A 14,724-nucleotide genomic window follows, 5' to 3' on the forward strand; every position below is an offset into this window, starting at 1 on the left:
CCTTTCTCTTACATTATTTTTCACCCTCTAGTGGATCATCCCCAACAGCATATAAAAAGCTGTTATTATTCTCACCTTTAAAAACATCATTAAACTCAAAAATAATAAAAGACACAACCTGATAAAAAAATTGGGCAGAAGATCTGAACAGACACCTCACCAAAGAAGATTTATAAATTCTTAATTTAACTAGGGAGAAGTTTTCTTTCTTTACTCAGGTGTAAGTTTTTTTTCTGTTTTTCAATTAATTTCTGGCTAGATTACACTTTGAACAGTGAATGATTTCTATGAAATGTCTACTTTCTAGCAACTACCGAAGTTTATTTTGAGACCTAATATATGGTCAACTTTTGTAAACGGTCCATAGTTCCTTAAAAATAAAGTGTATTCTCTATTCTAATATCCATCTATTATGTTCACTATAATTGGCTTCTTATTTCATTTTTTGTCAATTAAAAATATCATGGATTGAAAGAAATATTAGTGTTACTACTGTTTTATTTTTATAAATGTTTCCTTGTTTTCTTATTGATTTTATACTCTGCATTTTGTTCCTGTAATTTTTGTTCTATAAAGATTGAATACATAGAGATCTTAAATTCCTTAAAATGGTATCCTTGAAAATCATTAGTTATCTTTATTCCTTGAATGGAGTGTAAGAAAATCCTTATTTTATACCAAATTTCAGTCTCGATACATACACATATATAGTCCTCTATTATATTTTCAGAAAAATGTCATGCTTTCCCTTATCAATCAATCTATCTATCTATCTTAATGCATTTTTGAGGATTTGGGAAGGAACTACCCTCGTCTTCAGGTAAAAAATGGATTTTTTTCTACAAAGATATTATTTGTACAATAATTACATATAATTATATTGATCTCAGGGCATGAGGTACCATTGATTTTTTATAGTAATAGGAATAATTTTACCTTGAGACAACCACATTCTTTTAACCAAGTTGTTTTTTATGAACATGCATAAAAAATTATAAGATAGCCATCAGAGGTTAAAAGTTCAATCTGAAGTCTATGGAAAAGGATGGATTAACCTGTGAAGGAGTGATATTAATACTCTCCTTACAGAAATCTATATGGCAATTTACAATAATTTGTGTTATGTTCTATAAATATTTGAATGTTGTATTGATAGTCTGTGTTAATTATTTTTTAAAAAGGAAAAGCAAACTGTGGTAAGCACTTGATAACCCTTGCCCCTAATTCTTTAAAATTCTTATGATATAGCACGAAGTTTTCTTTCCTAATCTATATACACAACAACCCAATGAGAGTCAAAACACATTCCTTCTTATTCCACTGAGGTAAGCAAATAAAATCCTTTAGAGGTAAGCAAATAAAATCCTTTATCATTGAGCTTTTGGTACCAGTGCAGAAATTTGTAACTACTCTTAGGATAAAGTTTGCTCTGACAAACTAAGTAGATTTGTTAAATTTATGAGTTTTATCGTGTCTGCACACAATTTCCTATGTTAAAGATTTCACAGAGAAATCCAGAATACATAATGCAGCACAAGTGATATTATGTATCTTAAGTTCAGGAATAGAAGTGTCAGTTCTCCTTCATGACAGTAAAACATAACTATTTCTGGACTGTGTTTTAACTTAAGCAGTTGCTGTAAGTATCATTTACACACAACTAAGACACACTCATTAGATCAGTGAATATATTGAGGAAAACAACATTTTAGTGATTATGGATACTGCTCTCTACAGCAGTGACACGAATTCTGCAAAGTTCATAATTCAAATTACAAAAGATAATAAAAATAGAAAACACCTTTACGTAATAGAGATCGTGCTCTTTGTTTAAAAGCAAAGCCACAAATATAATTGATCTCTATATCTTGCATAGTATCAATACTTTGTAGATGGCAGGTGCCAGATTCATGCTTGTTGATTGACAGATATATCAGGCTGCTATATAGATAAGCTATTAAGAAGACACTGCTTTATCATGGATTATCCACTGGCTAGTAATTTAATGAGATATTGTTGGGGAACTATACACATAAAAGTCAAAACTCTTTCTCTTGGTTGAATATACAGGGATAATAGTTTCTCCTTCTCTATACCAGCCCACTACAAGCAAGTACTTCCTTGAATTGCAGGAAATGGATAATGTGATTTAATAAAAGTATATATAGTTTGTAAAAAAAATATAAAGGTATATATACAAACTCAAAAAAAATGTTTGAGGGGCTGTTTGACAATAAAAACAATATAAGTCAACCGTGATCTATGGCCAACATGTCATCTTAGGCTTAATTAATAGAATATGAGATGAGATAATAAATCTATTATTGGATTAAATTTTTTAAAATTTATTTAATTTATTTATTTTTAGCTATGTTGGGTCTTGGTTGCTGTGTGGGCTTTCTCTAGTTGTGGCAAGCAGGCGCTGCTCTTCATTGCGGTGTGCAGGCTTCTCATTGCGGTGGCTTCTCTTGTTGCGGAGCATGGGCTCTAGGCACGCGGGCTTCAGTAGTGGTGGCACATGGGTTTCAGTAGTTGTGGCTCTCGGGCTCAGGAGTTGTGGCTCATGGGCTCTAGAGCGCAGGCTCAGTAGTTGTGACGCTTGGGCTTAGTTGCTCTGTGGCACGTGAGATCTTCCCGGACCAGGGCTCGAACCCGTGTCCCCTGCATTGGCAGACAGATTTGTAACCACTGCGCCACCAGGGAAGCCCCCAGATTAAAATTTTTTGACCATTTATTTTCAGTTCTGAGCCCACACTTAAAAAAAAAAGAGATGGCACCAACCCGCTGGAGTGAGGCAGAGCGAGACTGCAAAGATGCCCATCCCCAGACAGCATTCTAGTTTTCAGAATGCTGTTATGCACCTGGTAGAAACTTACTAAATACTTATCTACTCATGGCGCCTATTGATGATGTAAGGTAGGTAGAGAATTTAATGCAGGATGGCTGTGCTGAAAACGTTTTACTGATAAGGTATTCCTTATCAGTATACCTTTAGATTTTGCAATGATTGTATTTTAGCCACACAAATTCAACTGTTTTTTTCAGCTGAGGGAGGAAAAGAGAAAGAGAGAAGGAGTGAGGGAGTGAAGGGGAACAAGAGGGAGAGAGTGAGGGAAGAGGTAGGAGAGAATGAGAGAGAGATGGAGAGAAGGAGAGAGGGAGAGAAATAGATGACAATTTAAAAAGCATAGATGGCCCTATTGGCCATTTCTCACCATGAGTATATGGGCTGGAGTAATCTTGAAATGACAGAAGTGAATTTCCCATTTTCTCATTCATTTCCTATTACCCAGAGTGTATCTTGTAACCTGGGCTTCTAGTATTTACAGAAATGTAATTTTCACCACATGACTTTTCTAATATGTGCTGAACAAAACTGGACACATGGTCTATTTTACATGGGCATTTTAAAGAATTACAGCCTATTTTTGGTAGCATATAATTCTTACCTTATATACTGGCTTTGAAAGCAAATCCCATATGCTGTGTTCCTCCATTGTGTACATCCTATATGTATTTCAGAAAAGTTAAATGTGTAACATTTTATATCATAGATACATTAAAGTTTTTTTTTAAAAAATTGAAGTAGCCGCACAGTAACAAAGGTATTGTCTCTCAGAATTGGCACTTCTCAAAGAATATGTTAGGGCAAAATAAATGTTGCTCTTTAAAAGTAATCACTCTTTCTGTCCTGCCCACATTATGATGCCTCCTGGAAGTCTTTTCAAATATGTTTGTTCCTCCTTTGATTGAAAATAATGTTTGGAAAGGAAGAGTGTCTTACTAGAATTGTATCAAAATGACAAGCAGTAGTTGCTGGGGTTAACAATAGTGAAATATACACACAAGTAAAAATGGAAAGTCAAATCTTTCTATATTTAATTATGTATTAAGATAGAGGCACTAACTGAGTTTCACATGTTTCTAACTTAAGTCACTATACATAAGGGATGCATACAGCAAACATCTGCAAGTATGGCCAATATTTTTGAAGATGTCTGGAGTGTTGGGACTGATCACTCTAATTGCATATTTTTTCTTTTTACATATAGCTTAATCTGTGGTTGAGAAAGGTGGTCCTTAATAGTTATGGATAGTCATGTTTATTCAAATGATGAAAAATAAGGTTATAAGCAGAAAAAAACTACAACTTTGTAGCCTGAATTACAATTTTATTATTCCTTTAAAGAAGGAAATTAAATATTTACATCATCTCCATGTGGAGACATTTTGTGGCAGGAATAGATACTATAATTTGTCTGTAGTACAGATATTACTGTATTGATCACACTCACTCAGGAAATGCCCAGAATTCAAATCATCATAAAATTAGTTCAGTCAAGACAGATTAAAACACAAAATTGTTTAAACTATTGGGGTACTTAGGACATACACATATAAATATGTGTATATATATGCATACATATGTATACGTATGTGTATATATATGTATCCTGATATATTTGGAGATATACATACCACTCTTTAGTAATAATAATAAAAAGAAGAAAAAGAATACTACTAGAAACATGATGAAGGTAAAATCACCATTTCAGCTATAAATTAAATTCAGCTTTTTCCAGACTAACATCTTGGTGACTATAAAACTTTCATTTTGATTTGTTATCCAAGCCGTCAAGAAAAGCATGTTTATTATATTATACTTACTGAATGTCATTACCTGAATATTAACAGTTAAGCTGCCTTTAAGAGATATGAAATGCTAGAAATTCTGAGTGTTCTTTTTATACTACCTTTTTGCATTTACTGGGAGATTTTGGTCAATAAAATATTCAGTCAATTATTAAGGTCAATTCAAATATGAAATGTGGAAAGGTTTTTTCCTTCAGCTCTTCTAGGAAAAATTCTACCCAATGAGAAAAATTCACCCTAGGAATTGCTTTATCTATAAGACTAAAGAGTGGGTTAATTTAAGTCATTATTTTGAAATAGTAGATAGCAGTTGAATAAGCAGTATTAGCAAAGCTGTATTATGAGAGTAGTTCTACCAAGCCCTTGTATATACAAGCTATAGCCATATAATGCCTCGCAGGAAAAGGAAAGAACAAACTTGAATATGCCTGCAAGATAAATAGAAGAGGAAGACTGGAACATCATATCTATAGGTAACTTCACAGTTTTTATTCCTCAAATTTCCCTTGTTTTCAACTATACTTTAAACTACTTCAGCATTTCTTTCAGTATTTGCTGCAGTTTTAAGATTTTCTCCAACCTCACAGTGTATAATCTCAAAAATATATAAATAAATAAAAAGCAGTATAAACTATTTTACAGCTTTTTTTCCCTCCCCAGTTTTCTACAGTGGCCCAAGAAACACATCACAAAAGCTTTGAACAACAGCTCTAAATCTGCCTCATACTGCCATAAATGGAGGTTCATATAAAAATATTGCCTCTCTTTAGGTTTACAGAAGACACAGAGAAACTATCTACACTATAAATTTATCTTTGAAATACTCCAAAAGAGTTTTAAAAATGCAAAAAAGGGGAGATATATGTGTTCTCTTTTCTTTCTTCAAAGAAACTTTAAAATGTTTGCAGTATTTGAGAGCTAAGAAAAATACTTGTATAACAGGAAATCTCTGAAGTTTTATTTTTCTAGCATGTTCATGTGTTGTCAGTAAAACAGAGATTTGAGTGCAGATTTTCTTGCTATTCAGATAAAACCAATTTCCAGACTAGATCTTCAATTTGACCTTAAAAATAATATCCCCCTCCTCATGTATGTCTAAAAGAAAGAGCTGAGAAATACTGCTTTAAGTTATTATAGTTTGAGCCATATTTTCGTATTTTATGTATTTGCTATTCAGTTACAATGTCATGAGTTAGAGTGCTATAAAGTTAGCCAAACTCCGAGAGACACAGATCAGTTCTATTAAAAGCACATGTGACTGCCTATGAAACTTCAGAAAATCACTTGACCGCTTGTGCCCTCTATTTTCTTTTCCATAAAATGAGAATAATGGTACCTTCTCATGTGGATTTCACTGAGATTCTAAGAGGATCAACTCAAAAAAATCAATTTCAAGTGCTTTGAAATGTATAAAACATGAGGACAGCGTTAAAATATTATCAATAACATGATGAGGATAGGTGAAATTTCATAGGATGAATAAGCCCACAAATAGAGATCTATGTCATTTTGCTTTCATGATTAAACTTGGAAATTTTCCCATTTTGTCTTACAATTTAGTTAACTGGTACATATACATTGAGATTTGTATCAAAAGGATACCTTTAAATTTGTTTAAATATGAAGATTTTAATGATATTAAGTCTTCCAATCCATGAACATAGATGTCTTTCCATTTGTTTGTGTCTTCTTTAATTTCTTTCATCAATGTATTATAGTTTTCAGTATATAGGTCTTTCATCTCTTTTGTTAAATTTATTCCTAAGTATTTTGTTCCTTTTGATGCTATTGTAAATGGGATTATTTTCTTAATTTCTTTTTCAGATAGGTCATTGTTAGTGTATAGAAATGCAACTGATTTTTGGTATGTTGATTTTGTATCCTGCAACTTGGCAATCTAAATGTCTATTGAGAGATGAATAGATAAAGAAGATGTGATATATACATACAGTGTAATATTATTTGGTCTTAAAAAAAAAAGAACAACATGGATGGACTTGGAAGTCTGTGCTGAGTGTGATAAGTCAGTCACAGAAGGGCAAGTAACTGCTTGATTCTATTTATATGAGAAAAATGAAATATTCAAACTTACAGAAGCAGAATATAGAATAGTGGTTGCCAGGGGATGGGAGGAGGGGAAAATAGGGAGCTGTTCAATGGGTATAGAGTTGTAAAAGATGAATAAATTCTAGAGATCTGCTGTACAACAGAGTGCCTATAGTTAATAGTACTGTATTGTGCACTTAAGAATTGTTAAGAGGGTAGGTGTCATGTTAAATGTCCTTATCCCAACAAAGAAGAAAGAAAGAAAAGAAAAGAAAAGGGACACTAGGAAACCTTTGGAGGTGATGGATATATTTATAAAGTTGATTATGGTGATGATATCACTGATGTATGCATATGTCCAAACACATCAGATTGTATATATTAAATACACGCAGTTTTTTGTATATAGATTATACCTAAAAGCTACAAAAATATTTTAAGTAAAACTAGAGTACATGCACAGACACATAGACATAGACACACACACAAAGACACTAAAGAATAAACTGTAAGTCTGTTGTACCATGCAAAAATAAATAAACCACTATTGCGAATTATTGAGGTTACATTACAGACCTCCTTCCAAATAATCTGAGAATAGCATTGATTTTAAAAAAGGAAGAAGAGTAAAATTAAAAAGGAACTTTTAATGAAACTTGTAGGAAAAGTCATTTTATTGTTCATTCCTTTTCCTATGGAGTCAAATAAGTTGAACTATATGAGCTTATAGACATGATCGCTTGAAAGAAATAATTTGTATAGTGTTATTTGGCTTGTTTGCTCTGTTCATTAGTTTAAAATGTTTGTCTTTAAAACAAATCCTTTTTAAATTATTTGAACTTTCTGAGTTTATCTTCTGAGAAATTGACCTCATGGATAAATGCTCGATTGATTTGAAAAGGAAATTGGGTAGGCACAATTACAGCGTTTCACAGGAGTTTAGAATTCATACTAAAAAAAAGGAAGTAATTTTGCCACTTGACAAATGGAGAAACATTTTCATTCATCGACTGACACTCCTAAAAGCAGTTTAAACATTTATTTTCTAAAGGTGTCATCATAGTAAATATGAAACATGGACTTCAGTTTCTCACATCATTTGAGGAAGAAATAGTTGATATCACTGATTTGTTGAGCTCAAAGTGGCTAGTTAGCTACATTAGTTATAATCTGATGACTTTTACTTTTTCCAAGGAATTATATTCTCTACTTTTCTATCAGAGTCCAGAGTGGTTTTTACTTTGCTGAGGGTAGATTCGTGCTTGGCAACCTCTTGTAATTCTAATTATGGACATGTTCTGGTCAGGAGTTATCAGCTGAACAATCTTGCGGTAGATAAGCACTCAAGTTAGTGAGCTGCTGCACATATCTCACTACTAATCTAAATGGTATTTGTTTCTGGATGTCAGAAACAGTGTCTGTTACAGGAAGAATCCTTCTTATATGTTGAAAGAGAGACATACCCTGATGCTTCTCCCAGTGTCTAAACCCAAAATGCCCACACACTGAAGTGTGAAACATTGAACAATAGAATAGAGAGTTGAACAAACTCAAGAGTATATCAAGTGATAGTGTTTCATGGGGCAAATCACTTTACTTTCTAGCTTTCAGTTTTTTTTATATAAAATGGAGATGTCAGACTAATTGCTCTCTATCCTTCCCTCCTGCGCTATCATTCCATTAATATGTGTCTAAAACTTCACTGAGTCCTTTGAGATGCAGCTGCCAAACAGCGGAAATTTGATTCCTCACAGGGTTGTTCTGAGGCATAAGTACAGGGTTGCACAATGTATTAACTAAAGTTTGCCTCTTTTTATCCTTTACATAACCTCTTGAAAGAGAGTGTGCCTCTAGCATTGAGTGATTTTTCTGTTTCCCTCAAGGAGCCAACAAAGTTGAAATTTAATTCAGGAAAGGGTACAAATTGGAGATAATTGTGGTGAAATCATGCTAATAATTTTGAGAATTAAGGTGTTTTTTCATAAAGTACTCTGTAGTCATGATCCAGTTAATCATCATAATATCTCCTTGAGGGAGTTAAGTAGGTGAATAAATATGCCCATTTTTACTTTAAGAATTGCCTTCCCCAGGTTTATTTTTAACACTAATTACCTCTTAGAGTATGATGAAGTACTCCAATAATAACACATATGCTTTTTTTGGCCACACATATGTGGCCAAAAGTATATTCTCTTACAGATTTATTTCATGGATTTGATGATATTTCAAGAAAAGTAATTATGTACCACAACTTAGTGAATTCTGAGTTCTTCCTGATTTTACAAACAAGAATTTAACGACTCAATGCAATTCACGAGCCTTCATGAATTTATCAGCTCTTCCATTAATTTACTGTGTTCTTGCCCAAATTCTTTAACCTTTTTGTTCCTCATTATAAAAGACTGATAATTTAGTTGTTTTGTCAATATTTAAATTACTTAGATGAATTATACAAATTCAAAATCATGTTATTGTCAGTGTGTCTGATATCATTTATCCATTTATCCACTGACATGGAAAATGCCAGTGAAAACAATGACTAGCTGTTCCAAATCCCAATGATCCTAACACTTTCTCAAATTTGTACAAATGTAACTACAAAGTTACATTTCTAAGCATGCATAATGCATGTAAAAAGCATACATCTAACTAGGTCTCACTTCCTTATCTTTTTGTTTTTCATTGAACAAGTGAATCATAAGTAAGATAGAAATAAAATTGGGAGCTTTCTTTAGAAGTATTTGGTATTTATAGAATTGGACATGACACTAGTAGTAATATGTTCCTGTTCTCTCATTCTCCAACGTATTGAAGCTGTGTAGGAGTGAATTTGATGACTGACTACCACTAACCAGCTCTGTAGACTTGGCTAAAACCTCGAACTTATTTTTTTGCAGTTTTGTAACTAGGTCAATAATTTCTAATTCGTTGAACTGTTAGTGTTAGGTAAGACAGTATATCCAAAGCACTTGATATATTGAAAATACATAAGGAGGAACAGAGGGTGACAAAAGAGGTGAAACTATGTGCTGCTTTGTTCAAAGAGCTACCAAGTGAACTCCTCTTTTTGTTCTATTAGAAAGAATTCTCTTCGATTCAGTTTTCTAACACCCTTTTCTTCCTCCCCTCCTGGACAAGGCCAGCGATAAAGAATGCATAGGACTTATATATACTACCAAATGTAAAATAGATAGCTAGTGGGAAGCAGCCACATAGCACAGGGAGATCAGCTCGGTGCTTTGTGACCACCTAGAGGGGTGGGATGGGGAGGGTGGGAGGGAGATGCAAGAGGGACGGGATATGGGGATATATGTATACATACAGCTGATCCACTTTGTTATACAGCAGAAACTAACACACCATTGTAAAGCAATTATACTCCAATAAAGATGTTAAAAAATATATAAAATAAAATAAAATTTTAAAAAAAGAATGCATAGACATCAACCTATGAACCTTTCTATTTACCTCCATATTCTTAGCTTCCACTGCAGCAGTTTCTACTGAGAAACAGAATGAACAAGTTTGGGGAGTGAGCCAATTTGGCAAAGATCAGTCATCTCTTCCTGTGTTACTTAATGCCCCTAGCAGAGCATGGCACTCACTTACCCATGTCTTCCTCATTCCCGCCATATTGTGTTATAAATATTTCTATTAACACTTCTTTCCTGAGATTCTAATTATCTGTTGATGTTTCTCTTTTCACCAGCGTTCCTTGAGGAAATAGGGTATATATCAGGTTTTTCTTTTTCTAAATTTCTGCACAGCTCAGGCACATTATAAGTGCTCAGTATGAATGAATGAAGTTTATATTTCAGATTAATAATGGGAAATAAATTCAGAAAAAGAGAAAATACAGAAACACATATAGACAATGTGTATTGAATTAGAGATCAATCTATGTAGAATGGAGACTTTGATATATATAATTTATGTCACCGTACTTGTTAAATTTGTCCATGTTCTATAATATACAGTCCTGCCTATGTGGGCCCCCTCTTGAACCCGATGACCACACTTGATATGAATTCAGTATTTGCATAATATATGAAGAATGAGCCATATTTTGTTTGACATTGATTATTCCATGGATATTTTGGTTGAAAAAACTTCAACCTTCATCCTAATTGCTATTCACAATATGCTATAGTTTATTGATCTTTGAGCATGTACCAGGCACTATAGAGGGATCTGTACATTTAAATGTTAATCCTCATGGATATAGTGAAAGAATTTTGGTATTCTTATTTTACAGATGAGTACATTGGAACATGGAAGTGAAAATGATGATACTAAATTCATAGATATTGTACACATATATTGGTATTTCTTTTTCTCCAAATGACTTTTAGATGGCCTGTTAATTAATTTCATAATGACCTGATCTAAATGTGTTTTTGCTATTAACACTGAGAAAAGAGCCAGCAGTTGGACAATTACTAGAAAGATGAAAGGATATGAATAATGCACATACTGGATAATTGACCCACTTGAATTATCTGTGTGGCAATGGCAAGAGTACTCTCCCCTCATTTACCCTAAATATTGCTTCTCAATATCTAGGATAGACTTATAAACAGGGAAGGAGAGTACATAATTCACTGAGGAGAACTAGCTGTTAAGAGGCCACTGCTACAAACTTGCTACCATATACAAATGCCTTATATGGGTATAAGCCCTTTCTCATAACCTAGCTCATGAGACACAAGCAACAAATCATCCTGGTTCAGACATAAGACAAACCTGGACTCAAATTCTGGCTCTGCTTTTCTTTGCTGATTGTGAGCAAGGTATATGAGGTCTTTTTTTTTTTTTTTTTTTTTTTGGTAGGCACGAACCCGTGTCCCCTGAATCGGCAGGCGGACTCTCAACCACTGCGCCACCAGGGAAGCCCCTATGAGCGTTTTTTTTGTCTGTAGAATGTGGGGAAAAGGTCTTAATACCTTCCTTAAGAGATTTTATAAAAATAAACTACTTAGTGTACTATATGGCCTATAATAACCCTTTCAGGTAGGCAAAGCTGATATTTTTGGTCCATTAGAGATGAAAAAAATTACAACCTTAGAGAAGCAAATGACATGCATTCAGAAATGTATGCAGCCTCTAAAAGACATAAGGTCCTGCACTAGGCACTGGGGAAATGAAAAGAAATAGAGCCTGAACATAGCCTTCAGGTGTCTCCAATTATCAGTAGGCTCTTAAGTGATAGTTCTGAGGCAGCTAATAGCATCACGTTTTTTAAACACGGTATGTCAGATGCTGTTCTACATACATACTCATTTACTTCACAACAACCTTTCAAGCTAAGGAATATTATTATCACCAGTTTTTCTATGAGAAAACCAAGTGTATGATCAGACCACCCAAGATGGCTATTTTCTTGCTCTTGGTATATCCCCTGCTCAGCCAGTGCCTGCTTCACCTACACCCTACTCACATGACTGACCTCCCTACATACTTGCCCCTGCCCCAGCTGGTGATTGCCCTAACCTTCAGATCAGAACATCTCCACCTGATAGCTTATCAAAGTGGTGGTGAGGGGCGTGCCCCTCTGCTAGTTTCCCGGGTAACAGATGAGCCCACCTGACATCAATTCCCCCTATAACTGGTAACCTCCCTCTCCCCGCAGGAGCAAAGACTGGCGCCAAGTCCTGCCTGCCTCTGCTGCACAAGGTGGGGTGTGCACGACCTTGCTTCAAACAAGTAAGTGCCACTTTCCTTTAAACCATTGATGTCTCTGTCGCCTGCCGATTCTGCCTTCTTTTTCCATCCTGAAGCTGGGCAGGTACAGGCCTTGTAGGACTGCATGGTGCAGCCCAGAAATTGGTGGAGCGGCCAGAAGACTAAGGAGACTCCCTTTAGCACCGAGATGTCAGGAAGTAAGGATAGGGGATGGAAGGTTGTGGGCCATCCACTAACATGTGTGGCTAGAAAGTTGCAGAGGGTAATCTCAGAGTGGCCATCCACATATGTGGGCCGTGTGGTGGCTGTCCTTGATGAACAGGGGCTGCCAAGGGAGTAGAGAGAACTCACAGTAGGCTGTTGGGGAGATATTGGCTGCCTTTCCAGTGGGGGAAAAAGAAGTGGCCGCAGCTGTGGGCTGGCTGTTGCCTTTTTGTGTTAAGAAAGGTCACAGAGGCTGAGCTGACAGCCAAGGCGAAGGTTAACTTGAATGCTGATACCGGTTCCTCTGAAAGTGAGGCATGTGAATGTGAGTGAATGATTTGTATTATTGTCTATTACTGTTACTTGTTGAAACTGAATTAGCTATTTAGAAACTGAAAAAAAAAAAAAATCCCTGAAAATGTCCAAGATGGGGCTCTTTTGACATTCTAAAACTGGTTTTTGCTTATGCCCTTAGAGGAAGTTAGCTTTCTAGAAGAAATTGGTATTTCTTTTTTCATGCGTTTGAGATGTAAATGACATAAGAGCTTGTAGGTAAACTCTATAGGAATAATTATGTTTGGGGAATGTCTGTCTAAAGTAGTCTCTCCAGATTTTGGTAATTTGCAACTAAACTAAGTTAAATGAAGAGAATTCACTGATTGCTTGGGTCATTTCAAATAGAATAAAATAGTAGAACCTTAATTGCTGGGCTGGTCTAAGTTTACCTACCCTTGCCTTCTTAGGAGAGGAAGACTTGCGTAAGTTTTCCAATCAGGAGATGCTGGTATGACAGATACTCACGATTACTTGCTTCTTGGTTTTTACCAGATATTAAGGTTTTTAAGGGTTCTGATTATAATCAGTCATAATTCTAGTTAATGTAACCAAGTTTCTTTATTTTTATTTTATTGTAATTAGGTGTTTAACTCTGCCTTTTTAAGTCTTTTGTCATTTATAGACAGTGGTACTCTGATGCTTTTGCAAAAGTGCATCATCTTCAAGAAGAAACATAGAAAGGATATTTTGACAAGTTTAGGTCTCTAATAAATTTTATGATACCACTGAATGGGGTAAAAAATTAAAGAATCCTAATGGAAAGCCTGATGACTTTCTAAAAAGTTAAAAAAAAGATTGGTTACTGAGTGAACTGGTGAATATGGTTATAATTTTTATGCTTTTTGTCTGGAATATTACTGGTTTTTTGTGGTTTTTTTTAATTAATTAATTTATTTTTATTTTTGGCTGCCTCGGGTCTTTGTTGCTGCGCGTGGGCTTTTCTCTAGTTGTGGCGAGCGGGGGCTACTCTTGTTGCAGTTTGCGGGCTTCTCATCGGGTGGCTTCTCTTGTTGCAGATCATGGGCTCTAGGCGCACGGGCTTCAGTAGTTGTGGCACTCAGACTCAGTAGTTTTGGCTCGCGGGCTCTAGAGTGCAGGCTCAGTAGTTGTGGCGCAAGGGCTTAGTTGCTCAGTTGCTCCGCGGCATGTGGGATCTTCCCGGACCAGGGCTCGAACCCGTGTCCCCTGCACTGGCAGGCGGATTCTTAACCACTGTGCCACCAGGGAAGTCTGATATTACTGGTTTTGGTCTGTGTTTTCCAGATATAGGGAAGCCCTTCCCTCAAGTTAGTTATAACTTATAGCAGTTTGGTAAACTACACCTGTGGGTAGAATTGAAACATTTTTCTTTTCTCTCTGCCTGGTCCCTTCAGAAGTTGGAGACTCTTGGGTTCTGAGCAGCCTTATCAGGTGGATGGGAAAAACTGTCTCCTGGCATGTGTGGGAATCTCTATATTTTGGAGACCTCTAGCAGACAGAAATTGACTGAGGTAGAGCCTGATGGCAGACCTTTGGCATGACTTTCCTGGCCTTGAGAGGCCTTTAGGGAATTCACTCTGAGATTCCTTCTGAGGAGTTTCTACCTCAGCCAGTTTGGAGGAGCCTATGTGGTCAATTGACCAGACTTACTTTGCAAACAAATTAGTCTTGATTTAGCTGTGTTTGGTGGTGATAAGGGTAGTTTTAGAGAGAAAAATGTTATATTTCAGTAGATAAGAAATTCTGTTTCTGTTGATTGAGGTCTAGATTTATAAAAGTTATTGTATTAGCCTCACTTTTGCCCTGATGTTCAGGAGGAAAAGA

Source organism: Neophocaena asiaeorientalis, unplaced genomic scaffold, assembly GCF_003031525.2.
Source record: "Neophocaena asiaeorientalis asiaeorientalis breed wild unplaced genomic scaffold, Neophocaena_asiaeorientalis_V1.1 scaffold268, whole genome shotgun sequence".
Classification (NCBI taxonomy): Eukaryota; Metazoa; Chordata; class Mammalia; order Artiodactyla; family Phocoenidae; genus Neophocaena; species Neophocaena asiaeorientalis.